Raw genomic sequence first — 26,051 nt, 5'->3', positions numbered from 1 at the left:
GCCATTCGTTTCATTTTAACCGTTTTCGGTACTTGCCGGAGCCATTCGTTCGGCCTACGCGTTTATCGCTCGTGACGCGCGTGCCTGGCGACGCCGCGTCGTTCGTTAACTTCTGTCCGGGACAGACGTCCCGCCGTTCGCTCGGGGTACACGTATCTCGCTTTTCGCTCTCATGAGACCCTGCCGTTCGTACGCGGTACGAGTCAGCCGCTTATTCGCTCCTACGACGGCACGGTTCGCCCCGGGCGGACGGGTAAGGGCCACGCGCGGGGAGCATAAGGGGGCAGGCGGTGCGAGACATGTGGATGCGATCATACCACTAAAGCACCGGATCCCATCAGAACTCGAAGTTAGCGTGCTTGGGCGAGAGTAGTACTAGGATGGGTGACTCCTGGGAAGTCCTCGTTGCATCCCTCTTTTAGCCGTTTGGTTCTTCGTCGAGACATTCGTTCATTTTTGCTGTTTTGGGACCTCGGTCGAGCCATTCGTTCATTTTTACCGTTTTCGGTACTTGCGGAGCCATTCGTTCGGCCTACGCGTTTATCGCTCGTGACGTGCGTGCCTGCGACGCCGTCGTTCGTTCCACTTCTGTCCGGGACAGACGTCCCGCCGTTCGCGGGGTACACGTATCTCGCTTTTCGCTCTCATGAGACCCTGCCGTTCGTACGCGGTACGAGTCAGCCTTATTCGCTCCTACGACGGCAGGTTCGCCCGGGCGGACGGGTAAGGGCCACGCGCGGGGAGCATAAGGGGGCAGGCGGTGCGAGACATGCTGGATGCGATCATACCAGCATAAAGCACCGGATCCCATCAGAACTCCGAAGTTAAGCGTGCTTGGGCGAGAGTAGTACTAGGATGGGTGACTCCTAGGAAGTCCTCGTGTTGCATCCTCTTTTTAGCCGTTTGGGTTCTTCGTCGAGACATTCGTTCATTTTTGCGTTTGGAACTCGGTCGAGCCATTCGTTCATTTTTACCGTTTTCGGTACTTGCCGGAGCCATTCGTTCGGCCTACGCGTTTATTGCTCGTGACGCGCGTGCCTGGCGACGCCGTCGTTCGTTCCACCTTCTGTCCGGGACAGACGTCCCGCCTTCGCTCGGGGTACACGTATCTCGCTTTTCGCTCTCATGAGACCCTGCCGTTCGTACGCGGTACGAGTCAGCCGCTTATTCGCTCCTACGACGGCACGGTTCCCCGGGGGACGGGTAAGGGCCACGCGCGGGGAGCATAAGGGGGCAGGCGGTGCGAGACATGCTGGATGCGATCATACAGCACTAAAGCACGGATCCCATCAGAACTCGAAGTTAAGCGTGCTTGGGCGAGAGTAGTACTAGGATGGGTGACCTCCTGGGAAGTCCTCGTTGCATCCCTCTTTTTAGCCGTTTTGGGTTCTTCGTCGAGACATTCGTTCATTTTTGCTGTTTTGGGACCTCGGTCGAGCCATTCGTTCATTTTTACCGTTTTCGGTACTTGCGGAGCCATTCGTTCGGCCTACGCGTTTATCGCTCGTGACGCGCGTGCCTGGCGACGCCGTCGTTCGTTCCACTTCTGTCCGGGACAGACGTCCCGCCGTTCGCTCGGGGTACACGTATCTCGCTTTTCGCTCTCATGAGACCCTGCCGTTCGTACGCGGTACGAGTCAGCCGCTTATTCGCTCCTACGACGGCACGGTTCGCCCCGGGCGGACGGGTAAGGGCCACGCGCGGGGAGCATAAGGGGGCAGGCGGTGCAAGACATGCTGGATGCGATCATACCAGCACTAAAGCACCGGATCCCATCAGAACTCCGAAGTTAAGCGTGCTTGGGCGAGAGTAGTACTAGGATGGGTGACCCTGGGAAGTCCTCGTGTTGCATCCCTTTTTAGCCGTTTTGGGTTCTTGTCGAGAATTCGTTCATTTTTGCTGTTTGGGACCTCGGTCGAGCCATTCGTTCATTTTTACCGTTTTCGGTACTTGCCGGAGCCATTCGTTCGGCCTAGGCGTTTATCGCTCGTGACGCGCGTGCCTGGCGACGCCGTCGTTCGTTCCAACTTCTGTCGGGACAGACGTCCCGCCGTTCGCTCGGGTACACGTATCTCGCTTTTCGCTCTCATGAGACCCTGCCGTTCGTACGCGGTACGAGTCAGCCACTTATTCGCTCCTACGACGGCACGGTTCGCCCCGGAGGACGGGTAAGGGCCACGCGCGGGGAGCATAAGGGGGCAGGCGGTGCGAGACATGGATGCGATCATACCAGCACTAAAGCACCGGATCCCATCAGAACTCCGAAGTTAAGCTGCTTGGGCGAGAGTAGTACTAGGATGGGTGACCTCCTGGGAAGTCCTCGTGTTGCATCCCTCTTTTAGCCGTTTTGGGTTCTTCGTCGAGACATTCGTTCATTTTTGCGTTTTGGGACCTCGGTCGAGCCATTCGTTCATTTTTACCGTTTCGGTACTTGCCGGAGCCATTCGTTCGGCCTACGCGTTTATCGCTCGTGACGCGCGTGCCTGGCGACGCCGTCGTTCGTTCCACCTTCTGTCGGGACAGACGTCCCGCCGTTCGCTCGGGGTACACGTATCTCGCTTTCGCTCTCATGAGACCCTGCCGTTCGTACGCGGTACGAGTCAGCCACTTATTCGCTCCTACGACGGCACGGTTCGCCCCGGGGGACGGGTAAGGGCCACGCGCGGGGAGCATAAGGGGCAGGCGGTGCGAGACATGCTGGATGCGATCATACCAGCACTAAAGCACCGGATCCCATCAGAACTCCGAAGTTAAGCATGCTTGGGCGAGAGTAGTACTAGGATGGGTGACCTCCTGGGAAGTCCTCGTGTTGCATCCTCTTTTAGCCGTTTTGGGTTCTTCGTCGAGACATTCGTTCATTTTTGCGTTTTGGGACCTCGGTCGAGCCATTCGTTCATTTTTACCGTTTCGGTACTTGCCGGAGCCATTCGTTCGGCCTACGCGTTATCGCTCGTGACGCGCGTGCCTGGCGACGCCGTCGTTCGTTCCAACTTCTGTCCGGGACAGACGTCCCGCCGTTCGCTCGGGGTACACGTATCTCGCTTTTCGCTCTCATGAGACCCTGCCGTTCGTACGCGGTACGAGTCAGCCGCTTATTCGCTCCTACGACGGCACGGTTCGCCCCGGCGGACGGGTAAGGGCCACGCGCGGGGGAGCATAAGGGGGCAGGCGGTGCGAGACATGCTGGATGCGATCATACCAGCACTAAAGCACCGGATCCCATCAGAACTCCGAAGTTAAGCATGCTTGGGCGAGAGTAGTACTAGGATGGGTGACCTCCTGGAAGTCCTCGTGTTGCATCCCTCTTTTTAGCCGTTTTGGGTTCTTCGTCGAGACATTCGTTCATTTTTGCTGTTTGGGACCTCGGTCGAGCCATTCGTTCATTTTTACCGTTTTCGGTACTTGCCGGAGCCATTCGTTCGGCCTACGCGTTTATCGCTCGTGACGCGTGCCTGGCGACGCCGTCGTTCGTTCCACCTTCTGTCCGGGACAGACGTCCCGCCGTTCGCTCGGGGTACACGTATCTCGCTTTTCGCTCTCATGAGACCCTGCCGTTCGTACGCGGTACGAGTCAGCGCTTATTCGCTCCTACGACGGCACGGTTCGCCCGGGCGGACGGGTAAGGGCCACGCGCGGGGAGCATAAGGGGGCAGGCGGTGCGAGACATGCTGGATGCGATCATACCAGCACTAAAGCACCGGATCCATCAGAACTCCAAAGTTAAGCGTGCTTGGGCGAGAGTAGTACTAGGATGGGTGACCTCCTGGGAAGTCCTCGTGTTGCATCCCTCTTTTTAGCCGTTTTGGGTTCTTCGTCGAGACATTCGTTCATTTTTGCGTTTTGGGACCTCGGTCGAGCCATTCGTTCATTTTTACCGTTTTCGGTACTTGCGGAGCCATTCGTTCGGCCTACGCGTTTATCGCTCGTGACGCGCGTGCCTGGCGACGCCGTCGTTCGTTCCACTTCTGTCCGGGACAGACGTCCCGCCGTTCGCTCGGGGTACACGTATCTCGCTTTTCGCTCTCATGAGACCCTGCCGTTCGTACGCGGTACGAGTCAGCCGCTTATTCGCTCCTACGACGGCACGGTTCGCCCCGGGAGGACGGGTAAGGGCCACGCGGGGAGCATAAGGGGGCAGGCGGTGCGAGACATGCTGGATGCGATCATACCAGCACTAAAGCACCGGATCCCATCAGAACTCCGAAGTTAAGCGTGCTTGGGCGAGAGTAGTACTAGGATGGGTGACCTCCTGGGAAGTCCTCGTGTTGCATCCCTCTTTTTAGCCGTTTTGGGTTCTTCGTCGAGACATTCGTTCATTTTTGGTTTTGGGACCTCGGTCGAGCCATTCGTTCATTTTTACCGTTTTCGGTACTTGCCGGAGCCATTCGTTCGGCCTACGCGTTTATCGCTCGTGACGCGCGTGCCTGGCGACGCCGTCGTTCGTTCCACCTTCTGTCCGGGACAGACGTCCCGCCGTTCGCTCGGGGTACACGTATCTCGCTTTTCGCTCTCATGAGACCCTGCCGTTCGTACGCGGTACGAGTCAGCCGCTTATTCGCTCCTACGACGGCACGGTTCGCCCCGGGCGGACGGGTAAGGGCCACGCGCGGGGAGCATAAGGGGGCAGGCGGTGCGAGACATGGATGCGATCATACCAGCACTAAAGCACCGGATCCCATCAGAACTCGAAGTTAAGCGTGCTTGGGCGAGAGTAGTACTAGGATGGGTGACCTCCTGGGAAGTCCTCGTGTTGCATCCCTCTTTTTAGCCGTTTTGGGTTCTTCGTCGAGACATTCGTTCATTTTTGCCGTTTTGGGACCTCGGTCGAGCCATTCGTTCATTTTTACCGTTTTCGGTACTTGCCGGAGCCATTCGTTCGGCCTACGCGTTTATCGCTCGTGACGCGCGTGCCTGGCGACGCCGTCGTTCGTTCCAACTTCTGTCCGGGACAGACGTCCCGCCGTTCGCTCGGGGTACACGTATCTCGCTTTTCGCTCTCATGAGACCCTGCCGTTCGTACGCGGTACGAGTCAGCCGCTTATTCGCTCCTACGACGGCACGGTTCGCCCCGGGCGGACGGGTAAGGGCCACGCGCGGGGAGCATAAGGGGGCAGGCGGTGCGAGACATGCTGGATGCGATCATACCAGCACTAAAGCACCGGATCCCATCAGAACTCCGAAGTTAAGCGTGCTTGGGCGAGAGTAGTACTAGGATGGGTGACCTCCTGGGAAGTCCTCGTGTTGCATCCTCTTTTAGCCGTTTTGGGTTCTTCGTCGAGACATTCGTTCATTTTTGCCGTTTTGGGACCTCGGTCGAGCCATTCGTTCATTTTTACCGTTTTCGGTACTTGCCGGAGCCATTCGTTCGGCCTACGCGTTTATCGCTCGTGACGCGCGTGCCTGGCGACGCCGTCGTTCGTTCCAACTTCTGTCCGGGACAGACGTCCCGCCGTTCGCTCGGGGTACACGTATCTCGCTTTTCGCTCTCATGAGACCCTGCCGTTCGTACGCGGTACGAGTCAGCCGCTTATTCGCTCCTACGACGGCACGGTTCGCCCCGGGCGGGACGGGTAAGGGCCACGCGCGGGGAGCATAAGGGGCAGGCGGTGCGAGACATGCTGGATGCGATCATACCCAGCACTAAAGCACCGATCCCATCAGAACTCCGAAGTTAAGCGATGCTTGGGCAGGAGTAGTACTAGGTTGGTGACCCTCCTGGGAAGTCCTCGTGTTGCATCCCTCTTTTTAGCCGTTTTGGGTTCTTGTCGAGACATTCGTTCATTTTTGCGTTTTGGGACCTCGGTCGAGCCATTCGTTCATTTTACCGTTTTCGGTACTTGCCGGAGCCATTCGTTCGGCCTACGCGTTTATCGCTCGTGACGCGCGTGCCTGGCGACGCCGTCGTTCGTTCCAACTTCTGTCCGGGACAGACGTCCCGCCGTTCGCTCGGGGTACACGTATCTCGCTTTTCGCTCTCATGAGACCCTGCCGTTCGTACGCGGTACGAGTCAGCCGCTTATTCGCTCCTACGACGGCACGGTTCGCCCCGGGCGGACGGGTAAGGGCCACGCGCGGGGAGCATAAGGGGGCAGGCGGTGCGAGACATGCTGGATGCGATCATACCAGCACTAAAGCACCGGATCCCATCAGAACTCCGAAGTTAAGCGTGCTTGGGCGAGAGTAGTACTAGGATGGGTGACCTCCTGGGAAGTCCTCGTGTTGCATCCCTCTTTTTAGCCGTTTTGGGTTCTTGTCGAGACATTCGTTCATTTTTGCTGTTTTGGGACCTCGGTCGAGCCATTCGTTCATTTTTACCGTTTTCGGTACTTGCCGGAGCCATTCGTTCGGCCTACGCGTTTATCGCTCGTGACGCGCGTGCCTGGCGACGCCGTCGTTCGTTCCACCTTCTGTCCGGGACAGACGTCCCGCCGTTCGCTCGGGGTACACGTATCTCGCTTTTCGCTCTCATGAGACCCTGCCGTTCGTACGCGGTACGAGTCAGCCGCTTATTCGCTCCTACGACGGCACGGTTCGCCCCGGGCGGACGGGTAAGGGCCACGCGCGGGGAGCATAAGGGGGCAGGCGGTGCGAGACATGCTGGATGCGATCATACCAGCACTAAAGCACCGGATCCCATCAGAACTCCGAAGTTAAGCGTGCTTGGGCGAGAGTAGTACTAGGATGGGTGACCTCCTGGGAAGTCCTCGTGTTGCATCCCTCTTTTTAGCCGTTTTGGGTTCTTCGTCGAGACATTCGTTCATTTTTGCTGTTTTGGGACCTCGGTCGAGCCATTCGTTCATTTTTACCGTTTTCGGTACTTGCCGGAGCCATTCGTTCGGCCTACGCGTTTATCGCTCGTGACGCGCGTGCCTGGCGACGCCGTCGTTCGTTCCAACTTCTGTCCGGGACAGACGTCCCGCCGTTCGCTCGGGGTACACGTATCTCGCTTTTCGCTCTCATGAGACCCTGCCGTTCGTACGCGGTACGAGTCAGCCGCTTATTCGCTCCTACGACGGCACGGTTCGCCCCGGGCGGACGGGTAAGGGCCACGCGCGGGGAGCATAAGGGGGCAGGCGGTGCGAGACATGCTGGATGCGATCATACCAGCACTAAAGCACCGGATCCCATCAGAACTCCGAAGTTAAGCGTGCTTGGGCGAGAGTAGTACTAGGATGGGTGACCTCCTGGGAAGTCCTCGTGTTGCATCCCTCTTTTTAGCCGTTTTGGGTTCTTCGTCGAGACATTCGTTCATTTTTGCCGTTTTGGGACCTCGGTCGAGCCATTCGTTCATTTTTACCGTTTTCGGTACTTGCCGGAGCCATTCGTTCGGCCTACGCGTTTATCGCTCGTGACGCGCGTGCCTGGCGACGCCGTCGTTCGTTCCACTTCTGTCCGGGACAGACGTCCCGCCGTTCGCTCGGGGTACACGTATCTCGCTTTTCGCTCTCATGAGACCCTGCCGTTCGTACGCGGTACGAGTCAGCCGCTTATTCGCTCCTACGACGGCACGGTTCGCCCCGGGCGGACGGGTAAGGGCCACGCGCGGGGAGCATAAGGGGGCAGGCGGTGCGAGACATGCTGGATGCGATCATACCAGCACTAAAGCACCGGATCCCATCAGAACTCCGAAGTTAAGCGTGCTTGGGCGAGAGTAGTACTAGGATGGGTGACCTCCTGGGAAGTCCTCGTGTTGCATCCCTCTTTTTAGCCGTTTTGGGTTCTTCGTCGAGACATTCGTTCATTTTTGCCGTTTTGGGACCTCGGTCGAGCCATTCGTTCATTTTTACCGTTTTCGGTACTTGCCGGAGCCATTCGTTCGGCCTACGCGTTTATCGCTCGTGACGCGCGTGCCTGGCGACGCCGTCGTTCGTTCCAACTTCTGTCCGGGACAGACGTCCCGCCGTTCGCTCGGGGTACACGTATCTCGCTTTTCGCTCTCATGAGACCCTGCCGTTCGTACGCGGTACGAGTCAGCCGCTTATTCGCTCCTACGACGGCACGGTTCGCCCCGGGCGGACGGGTAAGGGCCACGCGCGGGGAGCATAAGGGGGCAGGCGGTGCGAGACATGCTGGATGCGATCATACCAGCACTAAAGCACCGGATCCCATCAGAACTCCGAAGTTAAGCGTGCTTGGGCGAGAGTAGTACTAGGATGGGTGACCTCCTGGGAAGTCCTCGTGTTGCATCCCTCTTTTTAGCCGTTTTGGGTTCTTGTCGAGACATTCGTTCATTTTTGCCGTTTTGGGACCTCGGTCGAGCCATTCGTTCAGTTTACTAACCGTTTTCGGTACTTGCCGGAGCCATTCGTTCGGCCTACGATCGTTTATCGCTCGGACGCGGCGTGCCTGGCGACGCCGTCGTTCGTTCCAACTTCTGTCCGGGACAGACGTCCCGCCGTTCGCTCGGGGTACACGTATCTCGCTTTTCGCTCTCATGAGACCCTGCCGTTCGTACGCGGTACAGTCAGCCGCTTATTCGCTCCTAACGACGGCACGGTTCGCCCCGTGGCGGACGGGTTAAGGGCCACGCGCGGGGAGCATAAGGGGGCAGGCGGTGCAGACAATGCTGGATGCGATCATACCAGCACTAAAGCACCGGATCCCATCAAAACTCCGAAGTTAAGCGTGCTTGGGCGAGAGTAGTACTAGGATGGGTGACCTCCTGGGAAGTCCTCGTGTTGCATCCCTCTTTTAGAGAGCCGTTTGGGTTCTTCGTCGAGACATTCGTTCATTTTTGCTGTTTTGGACCTCGGTCGAGCCATTCGTTCATTTTACTACCGTTTCGGGATACTTGGCCGGAGCCATTCGTTCGGCCTAGGGCCGTTTAGCGCTCGTGGACGCGCGTGCCTGGCGACGCCGTCGTTCGTTTCCAACTTCTGTTCGCGGGACAGACGTCCCTAGCCGTTCGCCAGTCCTGGGGTACACGTATCTCGCTTTTCGCTCTCATGAGACCCTGCCGTTCGTACGCGGTACGAGTCAGCCGCTTATTATTCGCCTACCTACGACGGCACGGTTCGCCCCAGGGACGGACGGGTAAGGGCCACGCGCGGGGGAGCATAAGGGGGGCAGGGCGGTGCAAGACATTTAGGATTGCGATCATACAAGCACTAAAGCACCGGATCCCTCAGAACTTCCGAAGTTAAGCGTGCTTGGGCGAGAGGTAGTACTAGGATGGGGTGACCTCCTGGTGAGTCCTCGTGTTGCAATCCCTCTTTTTTAGCCGTTTTGGGTTCTTGGTCGAGACATTCGTTCATTTTGGCTGTTTGGGACCTCGTCGAGCCATTCGTTCATTTTTACCGTTTTCGGTACTTTGCCGGAGCCATTCGTGTCGGCCTAGGCGTTTATCGCTCGTGACGCGCGTGCCTGGCGACGCCGTCGTTCGTTCCAACTTCTGTCCGGGACAGACGTCCCGCGTTCGCATCAGTGGGTACACGTATCTCGCTTTTCGCTCTCATGAGAACCCTGGCCGTTCGTACGCGGTACTAGTCAGCCACTTATTCGCTCCTACGACGGCACGGTTCGCCCCCGGAGGACGGGTAAGGGCCACGCGCGGGTAGCATAAGGGGGCAAAGGCGGTGCGAGACATGCTGGATGCGATCATACAAGCACTAAAGCACCGGATCCATCAGAACTTCGAAGTTAAGCGTGCTTGGGCGAGAGTAGTACTAAGGATGGGTGACCTCCTGGGAAGTCCTGCGTGTTGCAATCCCTCTTTTAGAGCCGTTTTGGGTTCTTGGTCGAGACATTCGTTCATTTTTGCCGTTTTGGGACCTCGGTCGAGCCATTCGTTCATTTATTACCGTTTTCGGTACTTGCCGGAGCCATTCGTTCGGCCTACGCGTTTATCGCTCGTGACGCGCGTGCCTGGCGACGCCGTCGTTCGTTCCAACTTCTGTCCGGGACAGACGTCCCGCCGTTCGCTCGGGGTACACGTATCTCGCTTTTCGCTCTCATGAGACCCTGCCGTTCGTACGCGGTACGAGTCAGCCGCTTATTCGCGTCCTACGACGGCACGGTTCGCGCCCTGGCGGACGGGTAAGGGCCACGCCGGGGAGCTATAAGGGGGGCAGGCGGTGCGAGACATGCTGGATGCGATCAGACCAGCACTAAATAAGCACCGGATCCCATCAAGAACTCAGAAGTTAAGCGTGCTTGGGCGAGAGTAGTACTAGGATGGGTGACCTCCTGGGAAGTCCTCGTGTTGCATCCCTCTTTTTAGCCGTTTGGGTTCTTCGTCGAGACATTCGTTCAGTTTTTGCTGTTTGGGACCTCGGTCGAGCCATTCGTTCATTTTTATAAATTACCGTTTTCGGTACTTGCCGGAGGCCATTCGTTCGGCCTACGCGTTTATCGCGTCGTGACGCGCGTGCCTGGCGACGCCGTCGTTCGTTCCAACTTCTGTCCGGACAGACGTCCCGCCGTTCCGCTCGGGGTACACGTATCTCGCTTTTTTCGCTCTCATGAGACCCTGCCGTTCGTACGCGGTACGAGTCAGCCCGCTTATTCGCTCCTACTACGGCACGGTTCGCCCCGGGCGGACGGGTAAGGGCACACGCGCGTGGAGCATAGGGGGCAGGCGGTGCAGACAATGCTGGATGCGATCATACCAGCACTAAAGCACCGGATCCCATCAGAACTCCGAAGTTAAGCGTTGCTTGGGCGAGAGTAGTACTAGATGGGTGACCTCCTGGGAAGGTCCTCGTGTTGCAATCCTCTTTTTAGCCGTTTTGGGTTCTTTGGTCGAGACATTCGTTCATTTTTTTTGCCGTTGTTGGGACCTCGTGCGAGCCATTCGTTCATTTTTAAAACCGTTTCGGTACTTGCCGGAGCCATTTCGTTCGCCTAGGCGTTTATCGCTCGTGAACGCGCGTGCCTGGCGACGCCGTCGTCGTTTCCAACTTCTGTCCGGGACAGACGTCCCGCCGTTCGCCTCGGGTACACGTATCTCGCTTTTCGCTCTCATGAGACCCTGCCGTTCGTACGCGGTACGAGTCAGCCACTTATTCGCTCCTACGACGGCACGTTCGCCCCGGAGGACGGGTAGGGCACGCGCGGGAGCATAAGGGGGCAGGCGGTGCGAGACATGCTGGATGCGATCATACAGCACTAAAGCACCGGATCCCTCAGAACTCTTCGAAGTTAAGCGTGCTTGGGCGAGAGTAGTACTAGGATGGGTGACCTCCCTGGGAAGTCCTCGTGTTGCAATCCCTCTTTTTAGCCGTTTTGGGTCTTGGTCGAGACATTCGTTCATTTTTTGCCGTTTTGTGGACCTCGTCGAGCCATTCGTTCATTTTATAAACCGTTTCGGTACTTGCCGGAGCCATTCGTCGGCCTACGCAGTTTATCGCTCGTGACGCTGCGTGCCTGGCGACGCCGTCGTCGTTCCAACTTCTGTTCCGGGGCACAGACGTCCCGCCGTTCGCTCGGGTACACGTATCTCGCTTTTCGCTCTCATAGACCCTGCCGTTCGTACGCGGTACGAGTCAGCCGCTTATTCGCTCCTACGACGGCACGGTTCGCCCCGGGCGGACGGGTAAGGGGCCACGCGCGGGGAGCATAGGGGGCAGGGCGGTGCAAGACATGCTGGATGCTATCATACCAGCACTAAAAGCACCGGATCCCATCAGAACTACCGAAGTTAAGCGTGCTTGGGTCGAGAGTAGTACAGGATGGGTGACCTCCTGGGAAGTCCTCGTGTTGCATCCCTCTTTTAGAGCCGTTTGGGTTCTTGGTCGAGACATTCGTTCATTTTTTGCCGTTTTGGGGACCTCGGTCGAGCCATTCGTTCATTTTTATTACCGTTCTCGGTACTTGCCGGAGCCATTCGTTCGGCCTACGCGTTTATCGCTCGTGACGCGCGTGCCTGGCGACGCCGTCGTTCGTTCCAACTTCTGTCCGGGACAGACGTCCCGCCGTTCGCTCGGGGTACACGTATCTCGCTTTTCGCTCTCATGAGACCCTGCCGTTCGTACGCGGTACGAGTCAGCCGCTTATTCGCTCCTACGACGGCACGGTTCGCCCCGGGCGGACGGGTAAGGGCCACGCGCGGGGAGCATAGGGGGCAGGCGGTGCGAGACATGCTGGCTGCGATCATAACCAGCACTAAAGCACCGGATCCCATCAGAACTCCGAGTTAAGCGTGCTTGGGCGAGAGTAGTACTAGGATGGGTGACCTCCTGGGAAGTCCTCGTGTTGCAATCCCTCTTTTTAGGCCGTTTTGGGTTCTTGGTCGAGACATTCGTTCATTTTTGCTGTTTTGGGACCTCGGTCGAGCCATTCGTATCATTTTTAACCGTTCTCGGTACTTGCCGGAGCCATTCGTTCGGCCTACGCGTTTATCGCTCGTGACGCGCGTGCCTGGCGACGCCGTCGTTCGTTGCAACTTCTGTCCGGGACAGACGTCCCGCCGTTCGCTCGGGTACACGTATCTCGCTTTTCGCTCTCATGAGACCCTGCCGTTCGTACGCGGTACGAGTCAGCCGCTTATTTCGCTCCTTACGACGGCACGGTTCGGCCCCGGCGGACGGGTAAGGGCCACGCGCGGGGAGCATAAGGGGGCAGGCGGTGGCGAGACATGCTGGATGCGATCATACAGCACTAAAAGCACCGGATCCATCAAAACTCCGAGTTAAGCGTGCTTGGGCCGAGAGTAGTACTAGGTGGGTGACCTCCTAGGAAGTCCTCGTGTTGCATCTCTCTTTTTAGCCGTTTTGGGTTCTTTCGTTCGAGACATTCGTTCATTTTTGCTGTTTTGGGACCTCGGTCGAGCCATTCGTTCATTTTATACCGTTTCGGTACTTGCCGGAGCCATTCGTTCGGCCTACGCGTTTATCGCTCGTGACGCGCGTGCCTGGCGACGCCGTCGTTCGTGTCCAACTTCTGTCCGGGACAGACGTCCCGCCGTTCGCTCGGGTACACGTAGCTCGCTTTTCGCTCTCATGAGACCCTGCCGTTCGTACGCGGTACGAGTCAGCCACTTATTCGCTCCTTACGACGGCAACGGTTCGCCCGGGCGGACGGGTAGGGCCACGCGCGGGGAGCATAAGGGGGGCAGGCGGTGCAAGACATGCTGGATGCGATCATACCAGCACAAAAGCACCGGATCCCATCAAAACTCCGAAGTTAAGCGTGCTTGGGCAGGAGTAGTACTAGGATGGGTGACCTCCTGGAAGTCCTCGTGTTGCATCCTCTTTTAAGAGCCGTTTGGGTTCTTCGTCGAGACATTCGTTCATTTTTGCTGTTTTGGGACCTCGGTCGAGCCATTCGTTCATTTTTACCGTTTTCGGTACTTGCCGGAGCCATTCGTTCGGCCTACGCGTTATCGCTCGTGACGCGCGTGCCTGGCGACGCCGTCGTTCGTTCCAACTTCTGTCCGGGACAGACGTCCCGCCGTTCGCCTCGGGGTACACGTATCTCGCTTTTCGCTCTCATGAGACCCTGCCGTTCGTACGCGGTACGAGTCAGCCGCTTATTCGCTCCTACGACGGCACGGTTCGCCCCGGGCGGACGGGTAAGGGCCACGCGCGGGAGCATTAGGGGGCAGGCGGTGCGAGACATGCTGGATGCGATCATACCAGCACTAAAGCACCGGATCCCATCAGAACTCCGAAGTTAAGCGTGCTTGGGCGAGAGTAGTACTAGGATGGGTGACCTCCTGGGAAGTCCTCGTGTTGCATCCCTCTTTTTAGCCGTTTTGGGTTCTTGGTCGAGACATTCGTTCATTTTTGCCGTTTTGGGACCTCGGTCGAGCCATTCGTTCATTTTACCGTTTTCGGTACTTGCCGGAGCCATTCGTTCGGCCTACGCGTTTATCGCTCGTGACGCGCGTGCCTGGCGACGCCGTCGTTCGTTCCAACTTCTGTCCGGGACAGACGTCCCGCCGTTCGCTCGGGGTACACGTATCTCGCTTTTTCGCTCTCATGAGACCCTGCCGTTCGTACGCGGGTACGAGTCAGCCGCTTATTCGCTCCTACGACGGCACGGTTGCCCCTTGGCGGACGGGTAAGGGCCACGCGCTGAGGGAGCATAAGGGGCAGGCGGTGCAACACATGCTGGATGCGATCATACCAGCACTAAAAGCACCGGATCCCATCAAAACTCCGAAGTTAAGCGTGCTTGGGCGAGAGTAGTACTAGGATGGGTGACCTCCTAGGAAGTCCTCGTGTTGCATCTCTCTTTTTAGCCGTTTTGGGTTCTTCGTCGAGACATTCGTTCATTTTTGCTGTTTTGGGACCTCGGTCGAGCCATTCGGTTCATTTTTACCGTTTTCGGTACTTGCCGGAGCCATTCGTTCGGCCTACCGCGTTTATCGCTCGTGACGCGCGTGCCTGGCGACGCCGTCGTTCGTTCCAACTTCTGTCCGGGACAGACGTCCCGCCGTTCGCTCGGGGTACACGTATCTCGCTTTTCGCTCTCATGAGACCCTGCCGTTCGTACGCGGTACGAGTCAGCCAGCGTATTCGCTCCTACGACGGCACGGTTCGCCCCGGGCGGACGGGTAAGGGCCACGCGCGGGGAGCATGAGGGGGCAGGCGGTGCCAGACATGCTGGCTGCGATCATACCAGCACTAAAGCACCGGATCCCATCAGAACTCCGAAGTTAAGCGTGCTTGGGCGAGAGTAGTACTAGGATGGGTGACCTCCTGGGAAGTCCTCTTTTTAGCCGTTTTGGGTTCTTGGTCGAGACATTCGTTCATTTTTGCCGTTTTGGGACCTCGGTCGAGCCATTCGTTCATTTTTACCGTTTTCGGTACTTGCCGGAGCCATTCGTTCGGCCTACGCGTTTATCGCTCGTGACGCGCGTGCCTGGCGACGCCGTCGTTCGTTCCAACTTCTGTCCGGGACAGACGTCCCGCCGTTCGCTCGGGGTACACGTATCTCGCTTTTCGCTCTCATGAGACCCTGCCGTTCGTACGCGGTACGAGTCAGCCGCTTATTCGCTCCTACGACGGCACGGTTCGCCCCGGGCGGACGGGTAAGGGCCACGCGCGGGGAGCATAAGGGGGCAGGCGGTGCGAGACATGCTGGATGCGATCATACCAGCACTAAAGCACCGGATCCCATCAGAACTCTCGAAGTTAAGCGTGCTTGGGCGAGAGTAGTACTAGGATGGGTGACCTCCTGGGAAGTCCTCGTGTTGCATCCCTCTTTTTAGCCGTTTTGGGTTCTTGGTCGAGACATTCGTTCATTTTTGCCGTTTTGGGACCTCGGTCGAGCCATTCGTTCATTTTTACCGTTCTCGGTACTTGCCGGAGCCATTCGTTCGGCCTACGCGTTTATCGCTCGTGACGCGCGTGCCTGGCGACGCCGTCGTTCGTTCCAACTTCTGTCCGGGACAGACGTCCCGCCGTTCGCTCGGGGTACACGTATCTCGCTTTTCGCTCTCATGAGACCCTGCCGTTCGTACGCGGTACGAGTCAGCCGCTTATTCGCTCCTACGACGGCACGGTTCGCCCTTGGCGGACGGGTAAGGGCCAATCGCGTGGGGAGCATAAGGGGGCAGGCGGTGCAACACATGCTGGATGCGATCATACCAGCACAAAAGCACCGGATCCCATCAAAACTCCGAAGTTAAGCGTGCTTGGGCCAGAGTAGTACTAGGATGGGTGACCTCCTGGAAGTCCTCGTGTTGCATCCCTCTTTTTAGCCGTTTTGGGTTCTTCGTCGAGACATTCGTTCATTTTTGCTGTTTTGGGACCTCGGTCGAGCCATTCGGTCATTTTTTACCGTTTTCGGTACTTGCCGGAGCCATTCGTTCGGCCTACGCGTTTATCGCTCGTGACGCGCGTGCCTGGCGACGCCGTCGTTCGTTCCAACTTCTGTCCGGGACAGACGTCCCGCCGTTCGCTCGGGGTACACGTATCTCGCTTTTTCGCTCTCATGAGACCCTGCCGTTCGTACGCGGTACGAGTCAGCCGCTTATTCGCTCCTACGACGGCACGGTTCGCCCCGGGCGGACGGGTAAGGGCCACGCGCGGGGAGCATGAGGGGGCAGGCGGTGCAAGACATGCTGGCTTGCGATCATACCAGCACTAAAGCACCGGATCCCATCAGAACTCCGAAGTTAAGCGTGCTTGGGCGAGAGTAGTACTAGGATGGGTGACCTCCTGGGAAGTCCTCGTGTTGCATCCTCTTTTTAGCCGTTTTGGGTTCTTGGTCGAGACATTCGTTCATTTTTTGCCGTTTTGGGACCTCGGTCGAGCCATTCGTTCATTTTATTACCGTTCTCGGTACTTGCCGGAGCCATTCGTTCGGCCTAGGCGTTTATCGCTCGTGACGCGCGTGCCTGGCGACGCCGTCGTTCGTTCCAACTTCTGTCCGGGACAGACGTCCCGCCGTTCGCTCGGGGTACACGTATCTCGCTCTTCGCTCTCATGAGACCCTGCCGTTCGTACGCGGTACGAGTCAGCCACTTATTCGCTCCTACGACGGCACGGTTCGCCCCGGGAGGACGGGTAAGGGCCACGCGCGGGGAGCATAAGGGGGCAGGCGGTGCGAGACATGCTGGATGCGATCATACCAGCACTAAAGCACCGGATCCCATCAGAACTTCGAAGTTAAGCGTGCTTGGGCGAGAGTAGTACTAGGATGGGTGACCTCCTGGGAAGTCCTCGTGTTGCATCCCTCTTTTTAGCCGTTTTGGGTTCTTGGTTGAGACATTCGTTCATTTTTGCCGTTTTGGGACCTCGGTCGAGCCATTCGTTCATTTTACCGTTCTCGGTACTTGCCGGAGCCATTCGTTCGGCCTACGCGTTTATCGCTCGTGACGCGCGTGCCTGGCGACGCCGTCGTTCGTTCCAACTTCTGTCCGGGACAGACGTCCCGCCGTTCGCTCGGGGTACACGTATCTCGCTTTTCGCTCTCATGAGACCCTGCCGTTCGTACGCGGTACGAGTCAGCCGCTTATTTCGCTCCTACGACGGCACGGTTCGCCCTTGGCGGACGGGTGAGGGCCACGCGTGGGGAGCATAAGGGGGCAGGCGGTGCAACACATGCTGGATGCGATCATACCAGCACAAAAGCACCGGATCCCATCAAAACTCCGAAGTTAAGCGTGCTTGGGCCAGAGTAGTACTAGGATGGGTGACCTCCTGGAAGTCCTCGTGTTGCATCCCTCTTTTTAGCCGTTTTGGGTTCTTCGTCGAGACATTCGTTCATTTTTGCTGTTTGGGACCTCGGTCGAGCCATTCGTTCATTTTTACCGTTTTCGGTACTTGCCGGAGCCATTCGTTCGGCCTACGCGTTTATCGCTCGTGACGCGCGTGCCTGGCGACGCCGTCGTTCGTTCCAACTTCTGTCCGGGACAGACGTCCCGCCGTTCGCTCGGGGTACACGTATCTCGCTTTTCGCTCTCATGAGACCCTGCCGTTCGTACGCGGTACGAGTCAGCCGCTTATTCGCTCCTACGACGGCACGGTTCGCCCCGGGCGGACGGGTAAGGGCCACGCGCGGGGAGCATGAGGGGGCAGGCGGTGCAAGACATGCTGGCTGCGATCATACCAGCACTAAAGCACCGGATCCCATCAGAACTCCGAAGTTAAGCGTGCTTGGGGCGAGAGTAGTACTAGGATGGGTGACCTCCTGGGAAGTCCTCGTGTTGCATCCCTCTTTTTAGCCGTTTTGGGTTCTTGGTCGAGACATTCGTTCATTTTTGCCGTTTTGGGACCTCGGTCGAGCCATTCGTTCATTTTTACCGTTCTCGGTACTTGCCGGAGCCATTCGTTCGGCCTACGCGTTTATCGCTCGTGACGCGCGTGCCTGGCGACGCCGTCGTTCGTTGCAACTTCTGTCCGGGACAGACGTCCCGCCGTTCGCTCGGGGTACACGTATCTCGCTTTTCGCTCTCATGAGACCCTGCCGTTCGTACGCGGTACGAGTCAGCCGCTTATTCGCTCCTACGACGGCACGGTTGGCCCCGGGCGGACGGGTAAGGGCCACGCGCGAGGAGCATAAGGGGGCAGGCGGTGCGAGACATGCTGGATGCGATCATACCAGCACTAAAGCACCGGATCCCATCAAAACTCCAAAGTTAAGCGTGCTTGGGCGAGAGTAGTACTAGGATGGGTGACCTCCTAGGGAAGTCCTCGTGTTGCATCTCTCTTTTTAGCCGTTTTGGGTTCTTCGTCGAGACATTCGTTCATTTTTGCTGTTTTGGGACCTCGGTCGAGCCATTCGTTCATTTTTACCGTTTTCGGTACTTGCCGGAGCCATTCGTTCGGCCTACGCGTTTATCGCTCGTGACGCGCGTGCCTGGCGACGCCGTCGTTCGTTCCAACTTCTGTCCGGGACAGACGTCCCGCCGTTCGCTCGGGGTACACGTATCTCGCTTTTCGCTCTCATGAGACCCTGCCGTTCGTACGCGATACGAGTCAGCCACTTATTCGCTCCTACGACGGCACGGTTCGCCCCGGGCGGACGGGTAAGGGCCACGCGCGGGGAGCATAAGGGGGCAGGCGGTGCGAGACATGCTGGATGCGATCATACCAGCACAAAAGCACCGGATCCCATCAAAACTCCGAAGTTAAGCGTGCTTGGGCCAAAGTAGTACTAGGATGGGTGACCTCCTGGAAGTCCTCGTGTTGCAAATCCCTCTTTTTAGCCGTTTTGGGTTCTTCGTCGAGACATTCGTTCATTTTTGCTGTTTTGGGACCTCGTCGAGCCATTCGTTCATTTTTAACCGTTTTCGGTACTTGCCGGAGCCATTCGTTCGGCCTACGCGTTTATCGCTCGTGACGCGCGTGCCTGGCGACGCCGTCGTTCGTTCCAACTTCTGTCCGGGACAGACGTCCCGCCGTTCGCTCGGGGTACACGTATCTCGCTTTTCGCTCTCATGAGACCCTGCCGTTCGTACGCGGTACGAGTCAGCCGCTTATTCGCTCCTACGACGGCACGGTTCGCCCCGGGCGGACGGGTAAGGGCCACGCGCGGGGAGCATGAGGGGGCAGGCGGTGCAAGACATGCTGGCTGCGATCATACCAGCACTAAAGCACCGGATCCCATCAGAACTCCGAAGTTAAGCGTGCTTGGGCGAGAGTAGTACTAGGATGGGTGACCTCCTGGGAAGTCCTCGTGTTGCATCCCTCTTTTTAGCCGTTTTGGGTTCTTGGTCGAGACATTCGTTCATTTTTGCCGTTTTGGGGACCTCGGTCGAGCCATTCGTTCATTTTTACCGTTTTCGGTACTTGCCGGAGCCATTCGTTCGGCCTACGCGTTTATCGCTCGTGACGCGCGTGCCTGGCGACGCCGTCGTTCGTTGCAACTTCTGTCCGGGACAGACGTCCCGCCGTTCGCTCGGGGTACACGTATCTCGCTTTTCGCTCTCATGAGACCCTGCCGTTCGTACGCAGTACGAGTCAGCCGCTTATTCGCTCCTACGACGGCACGGTTGGCCCCGGGCGGACGGGTAAGGGCCACGCGCGAGGAGCATAAGGGGGCAGGCGGTGCGAGACATGCTGGATGCGATCATACCAGCACTAAAGCACCGGATCCCATCAAAACTCCAAAGTTAAGCGTGCTTGGGCGAGAGTAGTACTAGGATGGGTGACCTCCTAGGAAGTCCTCGTGTTGCATCTCTCTTTTTAGCCGTTTTGGGTTCTTCGTCGAGACATTCGTTCATTTTTGCTGTTTTGGGACCTCGGTCGAGCCATTCGTTCATTTTTACCGTTTTCGGTACTTGCCGGAGCCATTCGTTCGGCCTACGCGTTTATCGCTCGTGACGCGCGTGCCTGGCGACGCCGTCGTTCGTTCCAACTTCTGTCCGGGACAGACGTCCCGCCGTTCGCTCGGGGTACACGTATCTCGCTTTTCGCTCTCATGAGACCCTGCCGTTCGTACGCGATACGAGTCAGCCACTTATTCGCTCCTACGACGGCACGGTTCGCCCCGGGCGGACGGGTAAGGGCCACGCGCGGGGAGCATAAGGGGGCAGGCGGTGCGAGACATGCTGGATGCGATCATACCAGCACTAAAGCACCGGATCCCATCAGAACTCCGAAGTAAAGCACCGGATCCCATCAGAACTCCGAAGTTAAGCGTGCTTGGGCGAGAGTAGTACTAGGATGGGTGACCTCCTAGGAAGTCCTCGTGTTGCATCCCTCTTTTTAGCCGTTTTGGGTTCTTGGTCGAGACATTCGTTCATTTTTGCTGTTTTGGGACCTCGGTCGAGCCATTCGTTCATTTTTACCGTTTTCGGTACTTGCCGGAGCCATTCGTTCGGCCTACGCGTTTATCGCTCGTGACGCGCGTGCCTGGGGACGCCGTCGTTCGTTCCAACTTCTGTCCGGGACAGACGTCCCGCCGTTCGCTCGGGGTACACGTATCTCGCTTTTCGCTCTCATGAGACCCTGCCGTTCGTACGCGGTACGAGTCAGCCGCTTATTCGCTCCTACGACGGCACGGTTCGCCCCGGGCGGACGGGTAAGGGCCACGCGCGGGGAGCATAAGGGGGCAGGCGGTGCGAGACATGCTGGATGCGATCATACCAGCACTAAAGCACCGGATCCCATCAGAACTCTGAAGTTAAGCGTGCTTGGGCGAGAGTAGTACTAGGATGGTTGACCTCCTGGGAAGTCCTCGTGTTGCATTCCTCTTTTTAGCCGTTTTGGGTTCTTGGTCGAGACATTCGTTCATTTTTGCCGTTTTGGGACCTCGGTCGAGCCATTCGTTCATTTTTACCGTTCTTGGTACTTGCCGGAGCCATTCGTTCGGCCTACGCGTTTATCGCTCGTGACGCGCGTGCCTGGCGACGCCGTCGTTCGTTCCAACTTCTGTCCGGGACAGACGTCCCGCCGTTCGCTCGGGGTACACGTATCTCGCTTTTCGCTCTCATGAGACCCTGCCGTTCGTACGCGGTACGAGTCAGCCGCTTATTCGCTCCTACGACGGCACGGTTCGCCCTTGGCGGACGGGTAAGGGCCACGCGCGGGGAGCATAAGGGGGCAGGCGGTGCAACACATGCTGGATGCGATCATACCAGCACAAAAGCACCGGATCCCATCAAAACTCCAAAGTTAAGCGTGCTTGGGCGAGAGTAGTACTAGGATGGGTGACCTCCTAGGAAGTCCTCGTGTTGCATCTCTCTTTTTAGCCGTTTTGGGTTCTTCGTCGAGACATTCGTTCATTTTTGCTGGTTTGGGACCTCGGTCGAGCCATTCGTTCATTTTTACCGTTTTCGGTACTTGCCGGAGCCATTCGTTCGGCCTACGCGTTTATCGCTCGTGACGCGCGTGCCTGGCGACGCCGTCGTTCGTTCCAACTTCTGTCCGGGACAGACGTCCCGCCGTTCGCTCGGGGTACACGTATCTCGCTTTTCGCTCTCATGAGACCCTGCCGTTCGTACGCGATACGAGTCAGCCACTTATTCGCTCCTACGACGGCACGGCTCGCCCCGGGCGGACGGGTAAGGGCCACGCGCGGGGAGCATAAGGGGGCAGGCGGTGCGAGACATGCTGGATGCGATCATACCAGCACTAAAGCACCGGATCCCATCAGAACTCCGAAGTAAAGCACCGGATCCCATCAGAACTCCGAAGTTAAGCGTGCTTGGACGAGAGTTGTACTAGGATGGGTGACCTCCTAGGAAGTCCTCGTGTTGCATCCCTCTTTTTAGCCGTTTTGGGTTCTTGGTCGAGACATTCGTTTATTTTTGCTGTTTTGGGACCTCGGTCGAGCCATTCGTTCATTTTTACCGTTTTCGGTACTTGCCGGAGCCATTCGTTTGGCCTACGAGTTTATCGCTCGTGACGCGCGTGCCTGGGGACGCCGTCGTTCGTTCCAACTTCTGTCCGGGACAGACGTCCCGCCGTTCGCTCGGGGTACACGTATCTCGCTTTTCGCTCTCATGAGACCCTGCCGTTCGTACGCGGTACGAGTCAGCCGCTTATTCGCTCCTACGACGGAACGGTTCGCCCCGGGCGGACGGGTAAGGGCCACGCGCGGGGAGCATAAGGGGGCAGGCGGTGCGAGACATGCTGGATGCGATCATACCAGCACTAAAGCACCGGATCCCATCAGAACTCTGAAGTTAAGCGTGCTTGGGCGAGAGTAGTACTAGGATGGTTGACCTCCTGGGAAGTCCTCGTGTTGCATCCCTCTTTTTAGCCGTTTTGGGTTCTTGGTCGAGACATTCGTTCATTTTTGCCGTTTTGGGACCTCGGTCGAGCCATTCGTTCATTTTTACCGTTCTCGGTACTTGCCGGAGCCATTCGTTCGGCCTACGCGTTTATCGCTCGTGACGCGCGTGCCTGGCGACGCCGTCGTTCGTTCCAACTTCTGTCCGGGACAGACGTCCCGCCGTTCGCTCGGGGTACACGTATCTCGCTTTTCGCTCTCATGAGACCCTGCCTTTCGTACGCGGTACGAGTCAGCCGCTTATTCGCTCCTACGACGGCACGGTTCGCCCTTGGCGGACGGGTAAGGGCCACGCGCGGGGAGCATAAGGGGGCAGGCGGTGCAACACATGCTGGATGCGATCATACCAGCACTAAAGCACCGGATCCCATCAGAACTCCGAAGTTAAGCGTGCTTGGGCGAGAGTAGTACTAGGATGGGTGACCTCTTGGGAAGTCCTAGTGTTGCATCCCTCTTTTTAGCCGTTTTGGGTTCTTGGTCGAGACATTCGTTCATTTTTGCCGTTTTGGGACCTCGGTCGAGCCATTCGTTCATTTTTACCGTTCTCGGTACTTGCCGGAGCCATTCGTTCGGCCTACGCGTTTATCGCTCGTGACGCGCGTGCCTGGCGACGCCGTCGTTCGTTGCAACTTCTGTCCGGGACAGACGTCCCGCCGTTCGCTCGGGGTACACGTATCTCGCTTTTCGCTCTCATGAGACCCTGCCGTTCGTACGCGGTACGAGTCAGCCGCTTATTCGCTCCTACGACGGCACGGTTCGCCCCGGGCGGACGGGTAAGGGCCACGCGCGGGGAGCATGAGGGGGCAGGCGGTGCAAGACATGCTGGCTGCGATCATACCAGCACTAAAGCACCGGATCCCATCAGAACTCCGAAGTTAAGCGTGCTTGGGCGAGAGTAGTACTAGGATGGGTGACCTCCTGGGAAGTCCTCGTGTTGCATCGCTCTTTTTAGCCGTTTTGGGTTCTTGGTCGAGACATTCGTTCATTTTTGCCGTTTTGGGACCTCGGTCGAGCCATTCGTTCATTTTTACCGTTCTCGGTACTTGCCGGAGCCATTCGTTCGGCCTAGGCGTTTATCGCTCGTGACGCGCGTGCCTGGCGACGCCGTCGTTCGTTCCAACTTCTGTCCGGGACAGACGTCCCGCCGTTCGCTCGGGGTACACGTATCTCGCTCTTCGCTCTCATGAGACCCTGCCGTTCGTACGCGGTACGAGTCAGCCACTTATTCGCTCCTACGACGGCACGGTTCGCCCCGGGAGGACGGGTAAGGGCCACGCGCGGGGAGCATAAGGGGGCAGGCGGTGCGAGACATGCTGGATGCGATCATACCAGCACTAAAGCACCGGATCCCATCAGAACTTCGAAGTTAAGCGTGCTTGGGCGAGAGTAGTACTAGGTTGGGTGACCTCCTGGGAAGTCCTCGTGTTGCATCCCTCTTTTTAGCCGTTTTGGGTTCTTGGTTGAGACATTCGTTCATTTTTGCCGTTTTGGGACCTCGGTCGAGCCATTCGTTCATTTTTACCGTTCTCGGTACTTGCCGGAGCCATTCGTTCGGCCTACGCGTTTATCGCTCGTGACGCGCGTGCCTGGCGACGCCGTCGTTCGTTCCAACTTCTGTCCGGGACAGACGTCCCGCCGTTCGCTCGGGGTACACGTATCTCGCTTTTCGCTCTCATGAGACCCTGCCGTTCGTACGCGGTACGAGTCAGCCGCTTATTCGCTCCTACGACGGCACGGTTCGCCCTTGGCGGACGGGTGAGGGCCACGCGTGGGGAGCATAAGGGGGCAGGCGGTGCAACACATGCTGGATGCGATCATACCAGCACAAAAGCACCGGATCCCATCAAAACTCCGAAGTTAAGCGTGCTTGGGCCAGAGTAGTACTAGGATGGGTGACCTCCTGGAAGTCCTCGTGTTGCATCTCTCTTTTTAGCCGTTTTGGGTTCTTCGTCGAGACATTCGTTCATTTTTGCTGTTTTGGGACCTCGGTCGAGCCATTCGTTCATTTTTACCGTTTTCGGTACTTGCCGGAGCCATTCGTTCGGCCTACGCGTTTATCGCTCGTGACGCGCGTGCCTGGCGACGCCGTCGTTCGTTCCAACTTCTGTCCGGGACAGACGTCCCGCCGTTCGCTCGGGGTACACGTATCTCGCTTTTCGCTCTCATGAGACCCTGCCGTTCGTACGCGGTACGAGTCAGCCGCTTATTCGCTCCTACGACGGCACGGTTCGCCCCGGGCGGACGGGTAAGGGCCACGCGCGGGGAGCATGAGGGGGCAGGCGGTGCAAGACATGCTGGCTGCGATCATACCAGCACTAAAGCACCGGATCCCATCAGAACTCCGAAGTTAAGCGTGCTTGGGCGAGAGTAGTACTAGGATGGGTGACCTCCTGGGAAGTCCTCGTGTTGCATCCCTCTTTTTAGCCGTTTTGGGTTCTTGGTCGAGACATTCGTTCATTTTTGCCGTTTTGGGACCTCGGTCGAGCCATTCGTTCATTTTTACCGTTCTCGGTACTTGCCGGAGCCATTCGTTCGGCCTACGCGTTTATCGCTCGTGACGCGCGTGCCTGGCGACGCCGTCGTTCGTTGCAACTTCTGTCCGGGACAGACGTCCCGCCGTTCGCTCGGGGTACACGTATCTCGCTTTTCGCTCTCATGAGACCCTGCCGTTCGTACGCGGTACGAGTCAGCCGCTTATTCGCTCCTACGACGGCACGGTTGGCCCCGGGCGGACGGGTAAGGGCCACGCGCGAGGAGCATAAGGGGGCAGGCGGTGCGAGACATGCTGGATGCGATCATACCAGCACTAAAGCACCGGATCCCATCAGAACTCCAAAGTTAAGCGTGCTTGGGCGAGAGTAGTACTAGGATGGGTGACCTCCTAGGAAGTCCTCGTGTTGCATCTCTCTTTTTAGCCGTTTTGGGTTCTTCGTCGAGACATTCGTTCATTTTTGCTGTTTTGGGACCTCGGTCGAGCCATTCGTTCATTTTTACCGTTTTCGGTACTTGCCGGAGCCATTCGTTCGGCCTACGCGTTTATCGCTCGTGACGCGCGTGCCTGGCGACGCCGTCGTTCGTTCCAACTTCTGTCCGGGACAGACGTCCCGCCGTTCGCTCGGGGTACACGTATCTCGCTTTTCGCTCTCATGAGACCCTGCCGTTCGTACGCGATACGAGTCAGCCACTTATTCGCTCCTACGACGGCACGGTTCGCCCCGGGCGGACGGGTAAGGGCCACGCGCGGGGAGCATAAGGGGGCAGGCGGTGCGAGACATGCTGGATGCGATCATACCAGCACAAAAGCACCGGATCCCATCAAAACTCCGAAGTTAAGCGTGCTTCGGCCAGAGTAGTACTAGGATGGGTGACCTCCTGGAAGTCCTCGTGTTGCATCCCTCTTTTTAGCCGTTTTGGGTTCTTCGTCGAGACATTCGTTCATTTTTGCTGTTTTGGGACCTCGGTCGAGCCATTCGTTCATTTTTACCGTTTTCGGTACTTGCCGGAGCCATTCGTTCGGCCTACGCGTTTATCGCTCGTGACGCGCGTGCCTGGCGACGCCGTCGTTCGTTCCAACTTCTGTCCGGGACAGACGTCCCGCCGTTCGCTCGGGGTACACGTATCTTGCTTTTCGCTCTCATGAGACCCTGCCGTTCGTACGCGGTACGAGTCAGCCGCTTATTCGCTCCTACGACGGCACGGTTCGCCCCGGGCGGACGGGTAAGGGCCACGCGCGGGGAGCATGAGGGGGCAGGCGGTGCAAGATATGCTGGCTGCGATCATACCAGCACTAAAGCACCGGATCCCATCAGAACTCCGAAGTTAAGCGTGCTTGGGCGAGAGTAGTACTAGGATGGGTGACCTCCTGGGAAGTCCTCGTGTTGCATCCCTCTTTTTAGCCGTTTTGGGTTCTTGGTCGAGACATT

The 26,051-nt window shown here is 57.8% G+C and overlaps 43 non-coding genes and 10 pseudogenes across 43 annotated transcripts; all 53 read left to right on the top strand.

The window, feature by feature from the left end:
- The first annotated feature begins 303 nt into the window (after nt 1–303).
- On the top strand, nt 304–414 carry LOC121056625 (annotated as a pseudogene).
- A 360-nt stretch (nt 415–774) lies between these two features.
- On the top strand, nt 775–891 carry LOC121056459. The gene has a single exon (XR_005813317.1). It is a non-coding gene; the product is annotated as a 5S ribosomal RNA (ribosomal RNA).
- Nucleotides 892–1,254: 363 nt separating this feature from the next.
- LOC121056559 lies at nt 1,255–1,368 on the top strand (annotated as a pseudogene).
- Nucleotides 1,369–1,738: 370 nt separating this feature from the next.
- On the top strand, nt 1,739–1,855 carry LOC121056198. Its single transcript, XR_005813065.1, has one exon. It is a non-coding gene; the product is annotated as a 5S ribosomal RNA (ribosomal RNA).
- A 361-nt stretch (nt 1,856–2,216) lies between these two features.
- LOC121056256 lies at nt 2,217–2,334 on the top strand. Its single transcript, XR_005813122.1, has one exon. It is a non-coding gene; the product is annotated as a 5S ribosomal RNA (ribosomal RNA).
- Nucleotides 2,335–2,699: 365 nt separating this feature from the next.
- LOC121056510 lies at nt 2,700–2,818 on the top strand. The gene has a single exon (XR_005813368.1). It is a non-coding gene; the product is annotated as a 5S ribosomal RNA (ribosomal RNA).
- A 367-nt stretch (nt 2,819–3,185) lies between these two features.
- LOC121056243 lies at nt 3,186–3,303 on the top strand. The gene has a single exon (XR_005813109.1). It is a non-coding gene; the product is annotated as a 5S ribosomal RNA (ribosomal RNA).
- A 367-nt stretch (nt 3,304–3,670) lies between these two features.
- LOC121056275 lies at nt 3,671–3,788 on the top strand. Its single transcript, XR_005813140.1, has one exon. It is a non-coding gene; the product is annotated as a 5S ribosomal RNA (ribosomal RNA).
- Nucleotides 3,789–4,155: 367 nt separating this feature from the next.
- Nucleotides 4,156–4,274, top strand: LOC121056229. Its single transcript, XR_005813096.1, has one exon. It is a non-coding gene; the product is annotated as a 5S ribosomal RNA (ribosomal RNA).
- Nucleotides 4,275–4,641: 367 nt separating this feature from the next.
- LOC121056257 lies at nt 4,642–4,759 on the top strand. Its single transcript, XR_005813123.1, has one exon. It is a non-coding gene; the product is annotated as a 5S ribosomal RNA (ribosomal RNA).
- A 372-nt stretch (nt 4,760–5,131) lies between these two features.
- Nucleotides 5,132–5,250, top strand: LOC121056242. Its single transcript, XR_005813108.1, has one exon. It is a non-coding gene; the product is annotated as a 5S ribosomal RNA (ribosomal RNA).
- A 370-nt stretch (nt 5,251–5,620) lies between these two features.
- Nucleotides 5,621–5,740, top strand: LOC121056575 (annotated as a pseudogene).
- Nucleotides 5,741–6,109: 369 nt separating this feature from the next.
- Nucleotides 6,110–6,228, top strand: LOC121056218. Its single transcript, XR_005813085.1, has one exon. It is a non-coding gene; the product is annotated as a 5S ribosomal RNA (ribosomal RNA).
- A 371-nt stretch (nt 6,229–6,599) lies between these two features.
- LOC121056207 lies at nt 6,600–6,718 on the top strand. Its single transcript, XR_005813074.1, has one exon. It is a non-coding gene; the product is annotated as a 5S ribosomal RNA (ribosomal RNA).
- A 372-nt stretch (nt 6,719–7,090) lies between these two features.
- LOC121056196 lies at nt 7,091–7,209 on the top strand. The gene has a single exon (XR_005813063.1). It is a non-coding gene; the product is annotated as a 5S ribosomal RNA (ribosomal RNA).
- A 371-nt stretch (nt 7,210–7,580) lies between these two features.
- LOC121056185 lies at nt 7,581–7,699 on the top strand. The gene has a single exon (XR_005813052.1). It is a non-coding gene; the product is annotated as a 5S ribosomal RNA (ribosomal RNA).
- Nucleotides 7,700–8,071: 372 nt separating this feature from the next.
- Nucleotides 8,072–8,190, top strand: LOC121056174. Its single transcript, XR_005813041.1, has one exon. It is a non-coding gene; the product is annotated as a 5S ribosomal RNA (ribosomal RNA).
- A 378-nt stretch (nt 8,191–8,568) lies between these two features.
- On the top strand, nt 8,569–8,687 carry LOC121056127. The gene has a single exon (XR_005812994.1). It is a non-coding gene; the product is annotated as a 5S ribosomal RNA (ribosomal RNA).
- Nucleotides 8,688–9,088: 401 nt separating this feature from the next.
- On the top strand, nt 9,089–9,209 carry LOC121056591 (annotated as a pseudogene).
- Nucleotides 9,210–9,589: 380 nt separating this feature from the next.
- On the top strand, nt 9,590–9,709 carry LOC121056556 (annotated as a pseudogene).
- Nucleotides 9,710–10,087: 378 nt separating this feature from the next.
- Nucleotides 10,088–10,210, top strand: LOC121056381. Its single transcript, XR_005813241.1, has one exon. It is a non-coding gene; the product is annotated as a 5S ribosomal RNA (ribosomal RNA).
- A 383-nt stretch (nt 10,211–10,593) lies between these two features.
- Nucleotides 10,594–10,713, top strand: LOC121056487. Its single transcript, XR_005813345.1, has one exon. It is a non-coding gene; the product is annotated as a 5S ribosomal RNA (ribosomal RNA).
- A 375-nt stretch (nt 10,714–11,088) lies between these two features.
- Nucleotides 11,089–11,208, top strand: LOC121056578 (annotated as a pseudogene).
- A 377-nt stretch (nt 11,209–11,585) lies between these two features.
- On the top strand, nt 11,586–11,706 carry LOC121056549 (annotated as a pseudogene).
- Nucleotides 11,707–12,082: 376 nt separating this feature from the next.
- On the top strand, nt 12,083–12,201 carry LOC121056444. Its single transcript, XR_005813302.1, has one exon. It is a non-coding gene; the product is annotated as a 5S ribosomal RNA (ribosomal RNA).
- A 378-nt stretch (nt 12,202–12,579) lies between these two features.
- Nucleotides 12,580–12,696, top strand: LOC121056597 (annotated as a pseudogene).
- A 375-nt stretch (nt 12,697–13,071) lies between these two features.
- On the top strand, nt 13,072–13,189 carry LOC121056397. The gene has a single exon (XR_005813257.1). It is a non-coding gene; the product is annotated as a 5S ribosomal RNA (ribosomal RNA).
- A 371-nt stretch (nt 13,190–13,560) lies between these two features.
- Nucleotides 13,561–13,679, top strand: LOC121056163. Its single transcript, XR_005813030.1, has one exon. It is a non-coding gene; the product is annotated as a 5S ribosomal RNA (ribosomal RNA).
- Nucleotides 13,680–14,053: 374 nt separating this feature from the next.
- LOC121056350 lies at nt 14,054–14,173 on the top strand. The gene has a single exon (XR_005813211.1). It is a non-coding gene; the product is annotated as a 5S ribosomal RNA (ribosomal RNA).
- Nucleotides 14,174–14,548: 375 nt separating this feature from the next.
- On the top strand, nt 14,549–14,668 carry LOC121056457. Its single transcript, XR_005813315.1, has one exon. It is a non-coding gene; the product is annotated as a 5S ribosomal RNA (ribosomal RNA).
- Nucleotides 14,669–15,025: 357 nt separating this feature from the next.
- On the top strand, nt 15,026–15,145 carry LOC121056195. The gene has a single exon (XR_005813062.1). It is a non-coding gene; the product is annotated as a 5S ribosomal RNA (ribosomal RNA).
- A 374-nt stretch (nt 15,146–15,519) lies between these two features.
- LOC121056407 lies at nt 15,520–15,637 on the top strand. The gene has a single exon (XR_005813267.1). It is a non-coding gene; the product is annotated as a 5S ribosomal RNA (ribosomal RNA).
- Nucleotides 15,638–16,012: 375 nt separating this feature from the next.
- Nucleotides 16,013–16,131, top strand: LOC121056159. The gene has a single exon (XR_005813026.1). It is a non-coding gene; the product is annotated as a 5S ribosomal RNA (ribosomal RNA).
- A 374-nt stretch (nt 16,132–16,505) lies between these two features.
- On the top strand, nt 16,506–16,624 carry LOC121056432. The gene has a single exon (XR_005813290.1). It is a non-coding gene; the product is annotated as a 5S ribosomal RNA (ribosomal RNA).
- A 372-nt stretch (nt 16,625–16,996) lies between these two features.
- Nucleotides 16,997–17,114, top strand: LOC121056406. The gene has a single exon (XR_005813266.1). It is a non-coding gene; the product is annotated as a 5S ribosomal RNA (ribosomal RNA).
- A 371-nt stretch (nt 17,115–17,485) lies between these two features.
- On the top strand, nt 17,486–17,605 carry LOC121056179. The gene has a single exon (XR_005813046.1). It is a non-coding gene; the product is annotated as a 5S ribosomal RNA (ribosomal RNA).
- A 372-nt stretch (nt 17,606–17,977) lies between these two features.
- LOC121056402 lies at nt 17,978–18,097 on the top strand. The gene has a single exon (XR_005813262.1). It is a non-coding gene; the product is annotated as a 5S ribosomal RNA (ribosomal RNA).
- Nucleotides 18,098–18,469: 372 nt separating this feature from the next.
- On the top strand, nt 18,470–18,587 carry LOC121056526. The gene has a single exon (XR_005813384.1). It is a non-coding gene; the product is annotated as a 5S ribosomal RNA (ribosomal RNA).
- Nucleotides 18,588–18,961: 374 nt separating this feature from the next.
- On the top strand, nt 18,962–19,080 carry LOC121056388. Its single transcript, XR_005813248.1, has one exon. It is a non-coding gene; the product is annotated as a 5S ribosomal RNA (ribosomal RNA).
- A 373-nt stretch (nt 19,081–19,453) lies between these two features.
- Nucleotides 19,454–19,572, top strand: LOC121056307. The gene has a single exon (XR_005813172.1). It is a non-coding gene; the product is annotated as a 5S ribosomal RNA (ribosomal RNA).
- Nucleotides 19,573–19,944: 372 nt separating this feature from the next.
- Nucleotides 19,945–20,094, top strand: LOC121056337 (annotated as a pseudogene).
- Nucleotides 20,095–20,466: 372 nt separating this feature from the next.
- LOC121056151 lies at nt 20,467–20,585 on the top strand. The gene has a single exon (XR_005813018.1). It is a non-coding gene; the product is annotated as a 5S ribosomal RNA (ribosomal RNA).
- A 372-nt stretch (nt 20,586–20,957) lies between these two features.
- LOC121056345 lies at nt 20,958–21,076 on the top strand. The gene has a single exon (XR_005813206.1). It is a non-coding gene; the product is annotated as a 5S ribosomal RNA (ribosomal RNA).
- Nucleotides 21,077–21,448: 372 nt separating this feature from the next.
- LOC121056417 lies at nt 21,449–21,598 on the top strand (annotated as a pseudogene).
- Nucleotides 21,599–21,970: 372 nt separating this feature from the next.
- On the top strand, nt 21,971–22,089 carry LOC121056137. The gene has a single exon (XR_005813004.1). It is a non-coding gene; the product is annotated as a 5S ribosomal RNA (ribosomal RNA).
- A 372-nt stretch (nt 22,090–22,461) lies between these two features.
- LOC121056577 lies at nt 22,462–22,580 on the top strand. The gene has a single exon (XR_005813398.1). It is a non-coding gene; the product is annotated as a 5S ribosomal RNA (ribosomal RNA).
- A 372-nt stretch (nt 22,581–22,952) lies between these two features.
- On the top strand, nt 22,953–23,071 carry LOC121056162. The gene has a single exon (XR_005813029.1). It is a non-coding gene; the product is annotated as a 5S ribosomal RNA (ribosomal RNA).
- A 372-nt stretch (nt 23,072–23,443) lies between these two features.
- LOC121056621 lies at nt 23,444–23,562 on the top strand. The gene has a single exon (XR_005813402.1). It is a non-coding gene; the product is annotated as a 5S ribosomal RNA (ribosomal RNA).
- Nucleotides 23,563–23,934: 372 nt separating this feature from the next.
- On the top strand, nt 23,935–24,052 carry LOC121056458. Its single transcript, XR_005813316.1, has one exon. It is a non-coding gene; the product is annotated as a 5S ribosomal RNA (ribosomal RNA).
- Nucleotides 24,053–24,424: 372 nt separating this feature from the next.
- LOC121056377 lies at nt 24,425–24,543 on the top strand. The gene has a single exon (XR_005813237.1). It is a non-coding gene; the product is annotated as a 5S ribosomal RNA (ribosomal RNA).
- A 372-nt stretch (nt 24,544–24,915) lies between these two features.
- Nucleotides 24,916–25,034, top strand: LOC121056173. Its single transcript, XR_005813040.1, has one exon. It is a non-coding gene; the product is annotated as a 5S ribosomal RNA (ribosomal RNA).
- Nucleotides 25,035–25,406: 372 nt separating this feature from the next.
- Nucleotides 25,407–25,524, top strand: LOC121056509. Its single transcript, XR_005813367.1, has one exon. It is a non-coding gene; the product is annotated as a 5S ribosomal RNA (ribosomal RNA).
- Nucleotides 25,525–25,896: 372 nt separating this feature from the next.
- Nucleotides 25,897–26,015, top strand: LOC121056366. The gene has a single exon (XR_005813226.1). It is a non-coding gene; the product is annotated as a 5S ribosomal RNA (ribosomal RNA).
- Nucleotides 26,016–26,051: the final 36 nt, after the last annotated feature.

This window comes from Oryza brachyantha, unplaced genomic scaffold (genome assembly GCF_000231095.2).
Source record: "Oryza brachyantha unplaced genomic scaffold, ObraRS2 ChrUN-Ctg46, whole genome shotgun sequence".
In the NCBI taxonomy this organism is placed as follows: domain Eukaryota; kingdom Viridiplantae; phylum Streptophyta; class Magnoliopsida; order Poales; family Poaceae; genus Oryza; species Oryza brachyantha.
The sequence above is the reverse complement of the archived record's forward strand: the minus strand, read 5'-3'. Positions and strand labels throughout refer to the sequence as shown.